At 36.6% G+C, this 18,785-nt stretch overlaps 2 protein-coding genes across 3 annotated transcripts in view; one reads left to right on the forward strand and one right to left on the reverse strand.

The window, feature by feature from the left end:
• The window catches only part of LOC135102759 (aspartate dehydrogenase domain-containing protein-like), a 167,482-nt gene extending 151,716 nt beyond the window's left edge, over nucleotides 1-15,766 (reverse strand). The window contains exon 1 of the mRNA XM_064008276.1: nucleotides 15,586-15,766. The gene's annotated coding sequence lies outside the window, so the exon portion shown is untranslated. The remainder of the gene's footprint in view (nucleotides 1-15,585) is intronic.
• An 845-nt stretch (nucleotides 15,767-16,611) lies between these two features.
• The window catches only part of LOC135102760 (protein Mo25-like), a 207,177-nt gene continuing 205,003 nt past the window's right edge, over nucleotides 16,612-18,785 (forward strand). Inside the window, exon 1 of one of the 2 annotated variants that reach the window (XM_064008278.1) lies at nucleotides 16,612-16,800. The gene's annotated coding sequence lies outside the window, so the exon portion shown is untranslated. The remainder of the gene's footprint in view (nucleotides 16,801-18,785) is intronic. The other variant, XM_064008279.1, reaches the window with a different exon arrangement.

The raw sequence follows: 18,785 nt of genomic DNA on the forward strand, positions 1-18,785 counted from the left end.
AGAGAGAGAGAGAGAGAGAGAGAGAGAGAGAGAGAGAGAATGAGGAAAGAGAGAGAGAGATGAGAGAGAGAGAGAGAGAGAGAGAGAGAGAGAGAGAGAGAGAGAGAGAGAGAGAGAGAGAGAGAGAGAGAGAGAGAGAGAGAGAGAGAGAGAGAGAGAGAGAGAGAGAGAGAGAGAGAGAGAGAGAGAGAGAGAGAGAGAGAGAGAGAGAGAGAGAGAGAGAGAGAGAGAGAGAGAGAGAGAGAGAGAGAGAGAGAGAGAGAGAGAGAGAGAGAGAGAGAGAGAGAGAGAGAGAGAGAGAGAGAGAGAGAGAGATGCAGGAGAGCAGAGAGAGAGACCCAGAGAGCCGTTAGTCAAGTGATAGGACAGAGAGAGAGAGAGAGAGAGAGAGAGAGAGAGAGAGAGAGAGAGAGAGAGAGAGAGAGAGAGCAGAGAGAGAGAGATTTGCCTTACAAAGAGAGGTTCTGTCACTTCTTTTCTATTTACTCCCATGACTTTCGAACCAGGGGGAAGGCTGAGTTGAGGACAGTGGCTATCTCAGCACATGCCCTTCTCTTGTCTTGCACTCTGTTAGGTTCGGCCAAAATTTTCCTTTAAGTATATCTTTTTGTTCCTTAATCAAATCAAGAAGCAAGGCAACTTTGTCTTTGGACCAATTAAGAGTCCATTTGGGAGTACTTCTGGGAGGTGCTTCCATGCTGCCTGCTAAGATAACTGACAAATGTAAACAAACTTTCAAAGTACAAGCCAGAAAAAAATTATTGTTTCAAATTCCACATTTCAGTCTATTTCTTGTCTCAGAATTTTGTATTTCCTTCTGTTTACATTGTTAATATATTAAATTCAACTTTCTATGTGATTTCAGAGGTATTTCTTTGATTCTAATAGCTGTATGTTTTGCTCTCCACTTGGTTTTGTACCAGTATCCAGCACTTAAGTTCTCCCAAGAATAGTTTGCTGAGTGAGTGCTCAGAATTTCTGAAAGTAGAATTAAAGTATCCTGCTCAGCTAAGTAAGTGGATTGAAATACTAAGTATTCTTCATAGGTATAGCCCCTGGTCTCCTGTAGTGAATTAAACAAATGAGGTTGCCAACCTGTTTCACCTCCCACAGGTAAGGGAATATTGCAACTGCCACACAAATCCAAACAGCTGAGAAAGAAATACCAGCCATGTTCTAGGAGGTACAGCTACAACAAGTGACAAACACATATAAGGATTGTAATATTCTATGAGCTTCCCTCATAGAAAACAGCAAACAAAATTCACCCACAATCATAAAATATTACATTTCCTACCACCAAGCAACACCATCTATGACTTCTTGGAAAATAAACCTCAGCCAACCAGAACTGGCCAGGTCCAGAGAAGAAGCAGACACCACTACACAACAGCAACATAATGTATTGAAGGGGTTAAGAGCTCAGGAACTAGACAACTATGACACTTACATAGGCGTCATCGTATATTTCAGTGGTGTTTCATGACGCCTATGTAGGCGTCACTGAAATGAAAAGATTAAGAGCTCTGAACCTAGAGGATAACTGACACCTACATAGGTGTCATGAAGCACAAATGAAGTACATGATGACGCCTATGTAAGTGTCATGATTGGGTTCTATTTTAGTTGTTGTTGAGTGATCCCGTATCCTGTCTTGACTTGTCTTGACAGACTTCCTTGAGGTTCTATTGTTCCTCCCAATCTCCCTGTTCCCACCAGTCATGTAAATGACTTACCCCATGCTCCACTCTCTATCCAAAATGAGGAAGTCTCATTGGTAGAGCCTTACATCATAGTTTCCCCCCTATGGTCCTTCCCTTATCTTCCGTATCCCCTATCCTTCCCTTCATCCTATACCCTCTCCAACAGGGAGGGGAGACTGTTAGGGAGGTATTCAGTTCTCCCCTTCCTTTGTTCATTCCTTGCCCTCTTACCCTCCTCTCTCTCTCTCTCTCTCTCTCTCTCTCTCTCTCTCTCTCTCTCTCTCTCTCTCTCTCTCTCTCTCTCTCTCTCTCTCTCTCTCTTTCATGTGTGTGTTCATGTGCATGTGTGTGTATGTGCATGTGTGTGTGTGTGTGTGTGTGTGTGTGTGTGTGTGTGTGTGTGTGTGTGTGTGTGTGTGTGTGTGTGTGTGTGTGTGCTCATGCGGCTGGGAAGGTTGTCTTATGACAACTGCTGATGAATGAAGGTAATGGACATGTGTCTACTGCTTCTTCTTTTACATGTATGTGTGTATATATATATATATATAGAGAGAGAGAGAGAGAGAGAGAGAGAGAGAGAGAGAGAGAGAGAGAGAGAGAGAGAGAGAGAGAGAGAGAGAGAGAGAGAGAGAGAGAGAGAGAGAGAGAGAGAGAGAGAGAGATTCACTCACGTGCATCAAGACACAACTGTTCACTAATCTCATTTGTGATAACTAAGTCTTCCCTTCCTTCTCCATTTATTTCTCCTTCACCCATCACCACCTCTTCTGTAGTTTACTACCTGCAACCACCCAAAATCATAAATGTGTGTGTGTGTGTGTGTGTGTGTGTGTGTGTGTGTGTGTGTGTGTGTGTGTGTGTGTGTGTGTGTATTTACCTAGTTGTATAGTACAGGGTCCGAGCCAAAGCTCAAATAGTCCTGTCTCCATGCCCGAATTTGTCTAATCTCTCTTTAAACATGTGCACACTCTTTGCCGCAACCACTTCTTCTAAGTTATTCCATATTTCAACCGTTCGATGCGGAAAGCTGTATTTTTTAATATCTCCCAAACAATGACTCTTCTTTAATTTCTTCATATGTACCCTTGTACGTCTATCTCCTTCCTCCACTTTTACAACTAGGTCATCTCTGTCTATCTTCTCCATGTTGTTTATTAATTTGAACATTGTTATCAGGTCTCCTCTTTCCCTTCTTTCTTGCAGTGTTGGTAATCCAATTTCTTCCAGTCTTTCCTCATAACGCTCATTTGCGACAACGTCGTCATAATTCAAAAATAGCAATTTTTCACGAGAGCCATTTTAAAGAATGAAAACACTCTCAATATTGTGAATAGTCCCAAAAGACCATAGCTGGAACATTTTTTGAAACATCAAATAGTCCTTTAAAGTTTATAGAAGTTGAAATAATTATATCTTCACTAATCAAACCTTTATTTAAACTTTTATAATGCTTTTTTTTAATATGACGTTCTTCATAAAAAATAGTAGACCTCTCGTGTACTATTTTGTTTTGTGCCATTATTGAAAGGAAAATAATCACCAATATGTTACTTAATTATGTATTGTTCATTGCTTATGACTTTGACAAGATTGATGATAATACATTTTCTTATTATGAAAATGATAGATACTTCCTAATAAATGAAAGATATTGACTGTAACACAAAAAAGATATTAAAAAAACATTGTTATGAACATAATAGATTCCTCCTAATTATAATTTTTTTTCAAATATATATATATATATATATATATATATATATATATATATATATATATATATATATATATATATATATATATATAAACATCCTCATGAACATAATAGATTCTTCCTAATTATCATTTTTTTCAAATAAAAAAATCCTTATGAACCTAATAGATTCTTCCTAATTATAATTTCTTTCAAATATGCCTAAGGAATTAGACAACTCAAAAATTTTCAAATAAATGAAAGATGGACTGTATAATAAAAAAAACATTATAAAATAAACATCTATTTAATATTCCATTCAAATAATATGTACCTAATGAATTAGCATACAACAAAACTTAATATCGTAATAGGCATACTAAATTTGTATTTTAACTCATTTCATTAAGATTGATTTCATTTACAGGTCTTCATAAAATTTATGATGGCATCGTGGAATCAGATTTTCATTACAAAGGTCCATCAATGTAAGTTTGCTGGAGTAACATGGCAATGAGTCATTAATGGAGGTGGCTTTATTTGAGTTTTTCAAAATTTTAAGCTCCTTATAGTCTGAACCATAGGAATGTTTACAAAAAACTGACAGTGGTGACTGCTTTTCAAATTTCATTACTTTAACATCAGAGAGTTGAAGAGTCTTGCAATTGATAGGTCCCATTTCAGTAGCTAGAGACTTGATGTTCAAGAAATCTTTGTAACAAAGCTCTTTTACTATGAAAGGCTGTCCTTTCTTTCTAGCAGTTCGAATTACCGTTACGTAAGTTTCCGGCACATAAATGGGTCCACTTTTTAAAATTCTCTTTACTTCTCTTTCAATTAGGGAATGGGCAGAGTCACCCTCATTTTGGGTATGCCCTTTTATTAGCAACTTGTGTGTTATTGAAGTTATATTTGCTAAGTTGTTTACTGCATAAAGGTAAAGTGCCATCATGAACTTATTTTTCTGTTGGCCAGAACAGTTATCTGAGTAAAAAATTATGTCAGTTTCTCCTGCCTCACACAAGGTTTTAATCTGAAAATTTTACTTTATTTTGCATTTTTAAAAAGTTGGATCTTTAAACTTCAAAGCCTTACTCCTCCGAAAGTTTTGATTGTTAAAATAGTTTTCATCAAAATTGGCTCATTAATAAAAAAAAAATAGGCTTACCTCCCACCTTAAAGCAAATTATATAGAAATATAATCAAGGTTATGATAGTATATACCTGTACTATTTTCCTCAGGGTTTTCTTCACTGTTTTCCTTAGCCTTTAATGCTAATTCTAGCATAAGTTTTCCTCTACATGACATGGTACCTATTTAATCTGAAAAAAATATGATATTTATGAATACGATGTTTTGTTGCAACAATGTCACCAATGTAAATAATACACTAACTTTTTTAAGTTTTTCACAAGATTTTCAAATACCGGTAACAATGACATAATTTAAGTTAAACAAAAAATGTGCTGCTGTAATACGAGGTAATGTTTGTAACAATACTGTCATAACTCAAATACAACACCTATTATTCACAAGGTTTTTTTTTCCAATAATGACACATTTTGAATTAGGACGTAAAACATAGATCTGTTTGTTTTTACCAATAATGACACATTTTGAATAATGACGTAAAACATAGAGCTCTATGTTCGCAGACAAAACGTATTACATCAAAATAACACATTATTGCATGAAACATAATTCATAAGTTCAGTACTTACATTTTGTACTAACATAGTTCTAAATCAAAATATGACACTCTAAATGACAGCGTGAGTGTAGTTACCCCAACGATAGTCACAGCACAACTGACATGCAACGGTCTTCACGCAAAGAAGTTGGTACATATTATGTTATGTCGTTATGACATTTAGCACCTCTAGCGGTCAATTTTTTAACTACAATTATGAAACTTTTGCCAAAAAATCTGCGTTTCAAGATGAATATGTCTATATGGATAACTCGAAAATCCATTTTTTTTAGTTATGACGTTGTTGTCGCAAACGAGCGATTAGGTCTTCCAATTCAGGTATCATTTTCGTAGCTGTTCTTTGTATCCTTTCCAATTTCCTTATATCTTTCTTCTTGTGTGGAGACCATACCACTGCTGCATATTCCAGTTTGGGGCGTATCATGTGTGTTATCATTTTCTTCATCATTTCTTTGTCTAGGTAATTAAATGCCACCCTGATATTTGCTAGCAAATTATATGTAGAGCCAAATATTCCATTGATGTGTTTTCTGGTGATAGCGTGTCTTGAATTATTACTCCCAAGTCTTTTTCTTCTATGCTCTTTGGTATTGTGATTCCTCCCATCTTATACTCCCATGAAGGTCTCCTTTTACTTCTTCCCATCTCCATTACATGGCACTTCTTTATATTAAATTCTGATTTCCATCGTTTACTTCATTCATAAATTCTATCAATATCCCTCTGTAGTTCCTCACAATCCTCTTGGTTCTTTATTACTTTCATCAATTTTGCATCATCTGCAAACACGTTAATGTAGCTATTTAAACCCACCGTCATATCATTTATATAGACCTGAAACATTATAGGTGCCAACACAGACCCTTGTGGTACTCCGCTTGTTACTTCACACCAACTTGATTTATTATCTCTGATTACTGTACTCATTTCCCTACCTTGGAGATAATCCTTCATCCACTTACGTATTTTTCCTTTTAGCCCTCCTCGATGTTCCAGTTTCTATATGAGACTTTTATGTGGAACTGTATCAAAAAGCTTTTTTCAGATCTAAATAGACTGCATCAACCCAACCATCTCTCTCTTGTAGTTTATCTATTACTCTTGTATAAAAGCTCAGTAAGTTTGTTACGCAAGATCTCTCTTTTCTGAAACCGAATTGTTTTTCTGTTATTATATTTTCTTGTTCAAGATATTGCACCCATCTGTTTTTAATGACTATTTCACAAAGTTAACTTACAATACTCGTGAGTGAGACTGGTCTGTAATTCAGTGGTTCCATTTTATTACCTCCTTTGTATAACGGTACTATATTTGCTCTCTTCAATTCCTTTGGTACTTTTCCCTCCTTCAAAGAACTGTAAATTATCTCCCATAATGGTTCTTCCAATTCCTCTCTACATTCTTTCAATATCCATCCATTTACTTCGTCTGGTCCCATCGCCTTCCTAGTATCTAGCTCTTCCAGTAGTCTTTTAATTTCTTTTCTTTCCACTTGTGTTTTCTATTCCTTTCTGTTGTTCCTTATCTCCCAGTGATGCAAAGACAGTTTCTCTTGTAAATACAGACTTAAAGCTTTTATTCAGTATCTCAGCCATCTCTTGTGTGGTTTCATAAATTTCTCCATTTTCCTTCAGCTTTGTAATGGTATCTCTATGCTTTATTTTTCCATTTACATATCTATAGAAAAGTTTGGGTTCTTCTTTACACTTTCTAACTACATCTCTTTCAAAATTTCTTTCTTCTTCTCTTCTTATTTTAACATAATCATTTCTAGCTGTCCTGTATTCTTCTCTATTTATCTCATTCCATTGTTTCCTCATTTTTTTCCATGCCCTCTCCTTTTTTGCCTCTGCACACTTTGCATTAAACCACACTTTCTTATTTTCTTTTTACCTTATATCTTGGCACATATCTTTCAACACCTTCTCTAAACTTGCTTAAAAACAATTCATATTTTTTCTGCACCTCCATACCTCTTAATAAATTACTCCAATCAAGCTCTCCATAGAATTTCTTTAACCCTGTAAAGTCTGCCTTAGCATAATTTTTTCTCTCATTTTTATATTCCTCATTGAATTTTGGCACTTCTTCTTTGATCTCTATCTCCATCTTCACATGATCACTTTTTCCCACTGGACACAAATATTCTATACTTGGTTCATTTTCTGGCTTTTTTTGTAAAAACCAAGTCTAGTAGTGATGGTTCATCTTCCCCTCTGTACCTAGTATTTTCTTTCACCCATTGATCCATCGTGTTTACCATCATAGTCTGTAAAAATTCTTCACTCCATGTACTGGCAATCCCTGTCACCTCCATCTCCCCCCAGTTTATCTCCTTGCTATTAAAATCTCCTACTAGTAACACCTTGTTTCTTATCTTTAGCATGTCATCTATACTTTTTATGAACTCGCTTTGCATGTGCTTATAATCATCAGTCCCCCAAGTGTTGGTCTTTGGAGGCATGTACGCAACAATGATTTTTCTGCTTTCTTGTCCTTGGATCTTGATCTCCACACTCAATGTTTCTGACCTCCCTTCACCATATTCCAGTGTTTCTATCAAGATGTTTTTTCTTACTAGAATCATCACTCCTCCTCCTCCCTTATTCTTTCTGTCTCTTCTCCATGTGTTATATCCTTCCTCTTCAAATTCAACATTAATCTCCCTTGTTAGTTTTGTTTCTGTAATGCATGCCACTTCTGGTTTCTTTTCATGTAAATAATCTCTTAGTTCCCTTAGGCTGGACACTAATCCATCTATGTTTGTATACATAACTTGAATTTTATTTATTGTGGACCCATTTCTTTTGTGTTCTCTCTTTGTTGTCTTACTTCTTGCCCCATGTGTGTGTGTGTGTGTGTGTGTGTGTGTGTGTATTTACCAAGCTGTATTTACCTAATTGTGAAATACAGGACAAGAGCCACACTAGGCTCGTGCCGTCCCATCTCCATATCAACTTTTATCTAGATTTTCTTTAAATTTATGAACTGTCTTTGCACACACAGTCTCATCCTTAAGTTCACTCCACACTGTCATACTTCTGTGTGGGAAGCTGTTTCTTGATGTCTCTTCTGCAAACACTCCTTTTCAACTTCCTTCCATGCCCTCTTGTGTCTCTCATATCTGGTATCAAGAGGTCTTCTCTGTCCAACTTTTCCATTCCCTCCAATATTCTATATATTGCTATCAAATCACCTCTTTCCATCCTTTTTTCTAGAGTAGTCAGGCCCAATCTCTTCAACCTTTCCTCATAACTATACTCTTTTAAGCTTGCAGGGATTTTAGTTGCAGCTCTCTGGATTCTTTCTAACTTTCTTGTATCCTTTTTCAAACTTGGTGACCACACTAATGCTGTGCACTCCAATCTCGGATATATCATCGTTGTTATCATTTTTTTCATCATATCTTCATCAATACAGGATCAGCAGATTATATGTTTCTCCTATAATTTTGTTTATGTGGTTCCCAAGTGACAAATTATCATTATGAGTTACTCCTAGATCTTTTTTCTCTGATCTTAGAGATTTCCTCATTCCCTAAGTAATTGTTGCCAACTGGTCTTCTCACACTTTTTCCAAACCTCATCACACTACATTATTTAGCAATAAACTCCATGTTCCACCTCAATGACCATTTATTAATCTTAATTAAATTCTGATTTAAAGCTTTGCAGTCCTCTTCATTTGTTACTTTCCTCATAATCTTAGCGTCATCAGCGAAAAGGTTCACGTCCCTTGTGGGACTCCACTTATTACCATTCTCCAGTTCAACCTGTTGCCTTTAATTACTGTCCTGATTTCTCTGTTTGTCAAAAAGTCAGTCATCCACTTTAACAGTGATCCACTGAGTTCTCCAATTTTTTCCAATTTCCATATTAGTCTTCTGTATGGAACTTTATCAAATGTTTTTCTCAGATCTAAGTATATGCAGTCAGCCCATCCATCTCTCTCTTGCACTATATCTATTACTATTAGAAACTTATCAAATTCGTAACACAAGATCTTCCTTTTCTGAAGCCAAACTGTTTCTCTGTTATCACCTTGTTGTCTTCTAGGTATTTCACCCATCTGTTCTTGATAATCTTTTCACAAATCTTCGCCACCACACTTGTGAGTGATACAGGTCTATAATTTAATGGATCTCCTTTACTTCCGGTCTTGTGAATTGGGGTAATATCTGCCCGTTTCCAATCTATGGGTACGCTACCTTTTACCAGGATGTGCTAATTATGTTGTGCTTGTGCAGTGCTGAGACTAATTGTGAGCTACACTCTATTTTAAAATCCAACTTGATACACCATCAAGACCCATTGTTTTCCTTACATCCAAGTCTTCCAACATATTCTTTACTTCTACTGATGTTTTAATCTCCTTTAGGTCGGTCCCTTTTTCTAACGCTGTCCTCTCACCTCTGAAATAATTTTCCTTCGTAAACACAGGGTGGAAGTATCTGTTAAACACTTCAGCTACCTCTTTTGGGTCATCCACTGTCTCTTCTCAAGCTTTTACCTTGCATATTTCATCTTCACTCTTTAATTTTCCATTGATGAATTTATAAAATAATTTTGGTTGGTCTTTACACTTCTCCACAACATTCTTTTCAAAATTTTTCTGCTTTTCTTTGCAAGTTTTGACATATTTGTTCCTCTTCCTCATATAATTGTTCCACAGGTCCAGTCTCTTATTTTCTTCCACTTGTTCCATGCTTTTTCTCTCTCCAATCTAGCTGTTGCACATCATCTATTGTACCAGTCCTTTTTGAAAGGGTTCTCCATTGATCTTTTGAGTACTCATTTCTCTACTTCCTTATTATAAATATCCAAGAAAGCTGTCCACTTTTCCTCTATGTCCTCCTTTTGAATAACTATGTTCCAATTCACTTCACTGAAATACTTCCCAAGTTGTCCAAAGTTTAGCCATTCCCTTCTGTGGTCCTCTTTCCTTATACTGAGATTATTATCCATAACTGTGAACTGAATCAGCACATGATCACTTTTTCCTATTGGTTTTATGTATTTACGGTTTCCTACTATTTCTTGTTCCTTGGTGAAAATTAGATCGAGCCTTGAAGGTGCTTCATTTCCCCTAAATCTTGTGTCATCTGTAACCCATTGTATCAGGAAATTTTCAATAGCCAGGTGTAGTAGCTTGTTCCCCCATGATGACACTCTGTGGTCCAATTCTCCCAAGATAACTCTTTACAGTTAAAATCCCCCATCATGAGTATATCATCATTTTCCTCAAGCAGCTCTGCCAAACATATCCCTGTGTCCTTAAGCATTTTCTTATATTCATCCTCTCTCCAAGAGTTGGAATGGGAGGAACATAAGTAACCACAATGTTACGGTGTCTTCCCATATTCTGTCTTAAGCTTATTTTCAATACTTCTGCCTCCTCCACCCCATATGTGACAGATTCCACTAATATATCCTTCCTAACTAGAAGCACCACACCTCCTCCTCATTTATTCTTTCTATTTCTCATCCAGAGGTTGTATTTTCTTCACCAATATTTAATATATCCCCTTCACTTGCCAATTTAGTTTCAATGATTCCCATGATGTCCGGTTTCTCCTCTTTTAAATAGTCTTCTAGTTCCAACACTGCCAAGATTAGTCCATTTAGGTTCATGTATGCTACTTTTAGTCTTCTCCTTCCGCATTTACTTCCCTCCTGTACCACTTTCTCAACCTCATGTCTATGACAATCCAAAAGAACATTTTTTTCTGCACCTCTGATAGTTTTCCGTTTTTTTTCATTTGCTTCTTTTCTTAGTTCATTTATAGGATCTCTCTCTTCTCTGGTTCTATCTTTTTTATCCACACTTGTTTGTATTCTTCCATCTTGGCCAGTTTCCAGTTTTCAGTGTTTCTTCAGCTGCCACTTGTGACCTAAACCTTATTTTTATAGGACACTGTCCACCCTCAACATATCTACCCAATCTTTTAATTTCTTCAATCTCTCCAGTCAGCTCCTTTTCTTCTTGTAATGTCTCCACTAATTTTTCCACACATATCTTTCCCTTCTTTTCTCTTTCAGTCCACTGAGGTGTACACTCTTCCTTCAGGCCAAATACCATAACAATTTTTTTCTTATCCACAGTGTCTCTCACCAAGTTTTCTTTCTGTTTTATAACTTGAACAACTTTTTCTGTTAGCTTTGTGTCATTTTCCTTGGTTTGTTCCTCTACAATTTTCCTAAAATCGATCTTTTCTTCCTCTTGTTCTTTCTTCCAATTTTCCTGTTTTACACTTAACTCTTCCATTCTGCCTTCATATTCCATTATTTTCTTTTCACATAATGTTAGTTTTTTGTGTAGATCATCGTATGCACCTTTCCAAGCCCCCTTCTCGGTGATCAAAGTTTCATCCATCTTCTCCATCTTGTCAAATCTATCCTTCTTTTCCTTCATTTCAGTTTCCAGCGTGAAAATTCACCTTCTCATCATTGCTTCCTTGACCCTTGGGTCCTCTTTCCCAAATCCTGAGAAGTCTTTCTGTCTCGCCTTCAGGATGGTCCCCGTTGGTGTAAACAACATAGTGGGGACCGAAGTAGCCCCCTCTTCACCACTCATTATAACAATTTAACTGTTTTCTACAAAACACTTTTGGAGATAGGACAGCAACGACTAAAATCAGTGTGAACTCTCACCTTTGCATTTTCACTAGGGCAGCTCTCAGCGACGTAGATGGCTGGATTTTTAGGAGCGCCTGTTTGCACTGACTTCTGTGTGTGTGTGTGTGTGTGTGTGTGTGTGTGTGTGTGTGTATGTATTTACCTAGTTGTGGTTTACGGGAGGAAAGTAATCTCATAGTCCATCCACCCATCTGTCTCTCTCTTGCACAATATCAACTATCCTTGCATAAAAGGACAATAAATTCATGAAGCATGATCTTCCCCTCCTAAATCCAAATTAACAATTTACCAAAACCCAAATGTTCCATCCATCTTTCCTTTATTGTTCTTTCACATAATTTTCCTACAACACTAGTCAAGGACACTGGTCTATAATTTAGTGGACTTTCCTTATTTCCTCCTTTGTATATTGGTGTAATATTTGCTCTTTTCCAATCTTTCAGTACTCTTCCCTGTGATAGTGATTTCACCACTAGACTGAATTTTATCAGCCAGTTGTTCTCTACATTCCTTCAATATCCAGTTTGATACTCCATCTGGATCAGATGCTCTATTTACTTCAAGTTCTTCCATCATCTTAAGTATTTCTTCATAACTGACTGGGACTGTACTTAGAATATTCCTCACCAACTTATCTCTTTCAGCATCAAACTTCCCTTCCACAGTAAATACAGATCTGAAACTGTTGTTTATAACCTCCGCCATGCCCTGTGCATCCTCATAGATTTTTCCTTCAACTTTCACTCTTGATACACTTTCCTTCTTCTTCATCTTCCCATTAATATGTCTAAATAGTTTGGGTTCATTTATATACTTATCTATTATATCTCTTTCATAGTTTCTTCTCTCCATTCTTATTATCTCAATGTACTTGTTTCTAGCATAAATTTATTCCTCCCATCTGCTCTCAGTTTTCCTCTTCTTACATCTGTTCCATGCATTTGATTTACAAGTTCTAGCCTCTTTGCACTTTGTATTGAACAATTCTTTACTCTTTCTACATCTTGCTCCTTCTTTAGGTACAAATTTCTCCTTATAAATTCATCTCATTTTTCCCGAACATCTTCTGCAACTTCAAAGTCTTTCCAGTCCACGGCAACAAAGTACTTTCTTAATTTTTTGAAGTCAGCTTTACTGTATTTAAATCTTTTTACCTTATAATTTTCATCAATGATTACATGTTCATTTTTCAAATTAAATTCCATGAACACATGATGATTTTTACCTAGAGGGCTATCATAGTATATAGTTTCAATAATTTCCATGTACTTGGTAAACACTAAATGAAGTCTTGATGGTTTATCTCTTCCACTAAACCTGGTATCACAATCAGTCCACTGAGTCATCAAATTTTCCACCACCCAATTCAATAGTCTGTTACTCCATGAGTTCTCACTTCCAGTAGTTGTCAATGTTTCCCAATTTATCTCCTTACAATTAAAATCACCAACAATAACTATATCACTACTTTCTATCACTATCTTTTCAAGACCATTTAGCACATCTACCAACACCTCTTCATGCTATTCTTTTCATCAGGCATTGGTCATAGGTGCCACATACACTCCTACATAATTCATTATCCTTCCATTTCCACCTCTAATCATCACTTGTGGAATTCCAGACTTGTCTTCACTTTTTATTACCTTCTCCACTTTGACACATTTTTTTTTGTCAGATTTGTCACTCCACCTCCTCCCTTGTCACTCTATTTTTCATCCAGAAATCATATTTATCATCACCACCTCCTCCCTTGTCACTCTATTTTTCATCCATAAATCATATTTATCATCACCACCTCCTCCCTTGTCACTCTATTTTTCATCCATAAATCATATTTATCATCACCAATGTCAGGAGTTTCCCATTCATTTTTCCATTTTGTCTCACTGATCAATGATCAGTGGGCTTTTATTTTATTAGATTTTTGTTGCCTTTGGCCAGTGTCCCTCCTACATTAAAAAAAATAAAATAAAATAAAAATAAATAAATAAAGACAAGAGAATAAAAGTACATGCATTGAAAAATGCTCAATTGATTGTTGGATGAAAATTATTTTGAACTGGCAGCTGGTCTCCTCCAGGAATTAGGAATGTCTTCTACATGACTATATGCTACACTATACTTTCCTCTCTTTCTCCCATATTTAATCTAACAATGGTTCTAAGCTGAGGATCTACTCTTTTTAATAGTTCTTATTCTCTGACTAGTGATAGGGATCCACTAGTGCAGTACTGATTTGCCTATCTCCTTCCTGGAGGACACCAGAAGCAAGCATCACAGCATCCAGGCACCTTCCTCCACCCACCACCATTCACCAATCCACAGCTAATCACTCCTGGGTTCCATTGTCTCCTGTTACATTAGAACAGGCATCATTCCTCTCTCCTGATCACCATCCAAAGCAGGGGAGGGAGAGATAGTTAGGTTAGGTCTTAACCAACTTTTTGCAAAGTAAACTACCAAAATCATCAACCCTTATTTCCTCATCACCTCCTTGGCAGTAAAACTCCTGATTGGTTGTCTGGTTGTGTTCTTGTTATTTACAGGCCATTATCTACATATCATTCAGCAGTTCATAATGTGTGACCAAGTAAGCCAGCACACAATGAAACAAGCAAATTATGTACATGCGCACACATTATGATAAGTGCCCTGAGACAACGGATCTTTACTCTTTGAAGGGTAGATTTCTGTGTACAGATTTAATAAAATATTGGAAGATCTTTAATGGTATGTCTGCTAATACACCTCCTGACTTATTCATCATGGTTCCTGCAATTGGCACTGCATGACATCACTAGATACTTATACCACAAAATGTCTCTGAATCAAGATAGATTCTTTTCAGCTCGTGGTGCTTTCCCTACTGATTTGTCAAATCTTTGAATCTACTGTATTCATGAATGAACCAAGTGATTACTTAGATATAAGTATGTTTTTTCAGTACTTTGTTTCTTGTTTGTCATTACTTAGTAAATTATCATATCCCACACATATTTTTTCTATGGCTTATAGCACATTTTTTAGTTATTTTCATGGATAAGCAGTATTTTGACTTGTTAAGGGGCTGTAATAGCCAGTATTGGGGTTCCCTCCATGGGACTCCAACCAGGTGGGAACTGCAAAATAGGTATCAAGTTTCACAGGCTTAAGATATGAAGAAAGATTTGAGTTATAGCTACTCAAACTGAAAGAAATATGAGAAAAAAAAGTAGATATGATTACAATGGAAAGAATGGAAAATATATTATAGTGGAGAAAGCAGGGTAAAGTGTCTCAACCATATAAAATCCAACATCAAGAGAATATACCAAGCAACTTAACAAGACGTGATGGGAAAAGAATGTAGGCAGTTATCTGAATGGATCAGTAAAAATATGGAATGCATTGCCAAAATACTGCATACAAAGAGTTGAAGAAAATATGATAAAAATTGTACAAAGGGAAAATACAAAAAAGTGTGATTGAATCTTGCAAACATACAAATAGATAAATATAAATAAGTAAATAAATAAATAAATACACCTCTGATTGTCACGGTCTTACTTTTAAGATTTTTTTTTTTTTTATGATAATTCCAATGCATAAATACAACCGACATTGACAGGGGAATTATATATGTAAGTATGTCGGAGTAGATTTCTAATATTTCACCATGAAGGAATGAGGAGTAGGTTGTTGCCGAGGTGAATCATACCCGTGGATAGCCACAGCGTCTCCACCATACTTTAAGTTACCAGCAGTTCAACCGCCTCAATGATAAACCTAGATATTTCAAGATCCACGGTTGGATTAGTGACATTGGTCAAGGGTATTCTTTGTAATACGTCTAGGCTTACCTCCTAATTAATAATAAGACAGTGGTCACTCCGGGCAGTACACAAGCGTCAAAGGTTGGCAACTTCAAGGCAGAGGAGCTAGTGACACTAACATGGTGTAGGACTGGGAATGGGAGGACTAGTGTTAAGTGGGGAAGAAGACAGGGGACTGGGGGAGTAGAGAGGCAACGAGCGAACAAGGTCATTGGCGCCAGACAAGCAAAGTGATCCATTACTAAGTTAGTATGACTAACTTTACAGTTGCTATTAGCAAATATGCTTCTCAGGTTTTGTATTTTTTTTTTTTTTTATGTGTACCTGTGATAAACATGACTATACGTAGGTTCGTCGCAATATTACAGATCCATCAGCGGCCCATAATTTCATTTTTTCTTCATTTGTACTATAGCTAATTTTATTTCTAAAAAAATTTTGCAGTTAGTGGAGAGTAGTTTACCTAAACCAAACAGTCCAATTATAACCTAAGAGTCTGCCACTATTTCAAATTAATGTGTAAGCAGTAAGAGTTGCCAGGAAAATTAAATTTCGCGCGTTTGTAGCGAATGCCTCCCCAAAACCCCCCCAACCTCTCTCGCTCTCTCCCTCTCTCTCTCTCTCATTAATATACAATTTGTTCATGTTGAGGATAGTACTGGTTAAAGGAGATATTTTGGGGACCCCCTATCCTAAAACCCACCCAACTCTCTCTCTCTCTCTCTCTCTCTCTCTCTCTCTCTCTCTCTCTCTCTTTGTGTGTGTGTGTATATATATATATATATATATATATATATATATATATATATATATATATATATATATATATATATATATATATATATATATATATATATATATATATATATATATATACTTATTTTTGTTATTATATAATTTTTCTAACAATTTTCGATATCCATATGCAAAATTCCTCTATTTACTCGTGGAGAAAGAAACGAATTTTAGTGTGCTAGAGAAACTAGTATCTGATTGGCTCTCGAAAGAAATACTAGCTTTTGATTGGTTGTTTCTGACTTTACTATTTAGTGATTGGCTGTTCCCAGGTTGGTACTGCACCACCCGTAAGAACACTCGTCCAACTGATAGTCAATCTCTGCCGGAGCTGTTGATACCACAATCCTAAGAAGAGAAGAGTGACCATCCTGTTACTCGCTTAGAAAAGGAGGGTTACGTATCCCCTCCGGCCCTCCTGAACACGATCGAGGTTGTCTGAGGCGGGTGAGTGGGTGTATATGGCGACCGAGAAGTGAGAGGACCTGGCTGGTGACTTAAGCAGCAGAGGGGCAGGTCAAGTGCAGCGCCGCGCCCCTTTTATTTTTTTTTGTGTCTATTTATTTATTTATTTTTTTTTAGCGCTTGACTTCTTTTGAATATAAGTTCCTACGGACCGATCACAGTACATTCTTCCTAGGCACCTTACAACCCTTTCATGCCTCCTGGAGCGAATTTTCATGGATCTGGGCGGGTATAGTAATTGACGAATGATTGTTTACGTATACTTTATAATTTATTTGTTTAATCATACTTTGGAAGAGTTGTTTCGGTAAAAATGCAGAGCACCGCCTTCTTCCCTTTCATCTGTATTTCTCCTTATCCCCAACAAGGTTGGGGACATGGCGGGAAAGCGAGGTTTTTGGGCACATAAACATTCTTCTACACACACACACACACACACACACACACACACACACACACATCCCTTTTCTTTACATTTAAATGAGGACAGCACTATACTGTGCAAGGCAAAAAAAAAAAAAAAAACTTGAACTTTTGAGGGATATTTCAATAAATTTGCAGTTTCTGCCATTATCCCCAATCCCTTTTTTTTTTTTCTCCAATAAGCTTGGGAGACCAGTGGTCTTTTTTTTTTTTTTTTTTTTTTCTTTTTTTTTAAAGTGATGTGGAAAGCGAGGTTTCATGGTGGGGGAAACCAAATTAGGCTAAATTTGGACATTAATGAAAAGTGTAAGGATGAGATGCTATGTTTTGGCAAGTGGGGAATTTTTTAGCTTAACCTAACTTTACCAAATGTAACTTGATGAGGAGGGGGGGATGAAGCCCTGAATGGAAGCCTCCACCCAAGGACACTAACCTAACCTAACCTGATACTTAACCTAGCATTATTTAACCTAGCTGTGGGGCCTTTGCTCCGCCTGAATGCCCAAATGAAGGACACTAACCTAACCTAGCATTACGTAACCTAACTGGGGGTGGGGGGAGACCAAATAGGCTATTGTGAATCCTATATTTGGATCCTTTTGTGCTGTATTAAATATGGACCCCACAAGTTAGACCACTAAATGTGACCCTGCAAGATGCTGTGGCACACAAAATGTTTTTTATTCCTTCCATAAAGTGGCACGTCCTCCTAATGGTGTTGCTGTGCATTGTGTTGTTGCTGGGGACCTTAGCTATCCTAAATCTAACCTTACCCAACCTAGTCTAACTTAATCTAGCTTAGCCTGACCTAGCCTAGCTTAACTTAACCCAAGTAAACCTAACCCAAACTTTTCTCATGTATACTAAATTTTCTGTTTTCCTGTACTTTTTTTTACATTTTCTTAGCATAGTGAATAATATTGAAACATTAGTGTTTAATCTTAGGATTATGTGTTATGCTAATATTATTGATAAATTAGTGTCTTCATCCTAGGATTATGTGTTAGGCTAATGTTATTGAAACATTAGTGTCTTCATCTAAGGACTATGTGTTAGATTAGGTTCAGGTAATTTATTTCACGTTAAATCTTACCAATAGTGGCTTTCCTTGTATTCTATTCATGCCCCTCTTAAGGAGTAGCAACCTTGGGGACCTGGTGGGAAAGTGGGGTTTTAGGGTGGTGAATGCCAAAATAAGCCAAATAAAAAAATAAAAAATCAAAGTCTAAGGAAAAAAAAACTTTTGAGAGAAAACCTAAAAAATAATCAAACAGAATATTGTCCCTCCCACACTAACCTAACATTATGTAACCTAACCTAACCTAAACTAACCCACTTAAGCACTCTGACCTAACCTAACATTACTTAACCAAAACCAAACAATAAATTTGCATAGTGCAACAGAAATATTAGTCAATAATACACTGGTGAATAAAATACTGTGATGCAGTCACAGTATCTTCATACCACCATACTAACACATGCATTACATTGTATCCTTCCAAGTGACCCTCATTTGGCATGGACTTAGAATTTCTGATGAG

Source organism: Scylla paramamosain, chromosome 8 (assembly GCF_035594125.1).
Source record: "Scylla paramamosain isolate STU-SP2022 chromosome 8, ASM3559412v1, whole genome shotgun sequence".
Classification (NCBI taxonomy): Eukaryota; Metazoa; Arthropoda; class Malacostraca; order Decapoda; family Portunidae; genus Scylla; species Scylla paramamosain.